A 210-nucleotide genomic window follows, 5' to 3' on the forward strand; every position below is an offset into this window, starting at 1 on the left:
TACGAAGAAGGAAAAGAAGAAAAAGAAGAAGAAGAAGAAGAAGAAGAAGATCAAGATGAGGGAGACATAGACGAAGAAGAAGAAGAAGAAGAAGAAGAAGAAGAAGAAGAAGAAGAAGATCAAGATCAGGGAGACATAGACGAAGAAGAAGAAGGAGATTGGGAACTAGCAGACTAAGGAGAATTGTGGCGAGAAGGGGGGGGGGGGGGG

The sequence above is a fragment of the Diaphorina citri genome, unplaced genomic scaffold (assembly GCF_000475195.1).
Source record: "Diaphorina citri unplaced genomic scaffold, Diaci psyllid genome assembly version 1.1 scaffold2764, whole genome shotgun sequence".
Lineage (NCBI taxonomy): Eukaryota > Metazoa > Arthropoda > Insecta > Hemiptera > Psyllidae > Diaphorina > Diaphorina citri.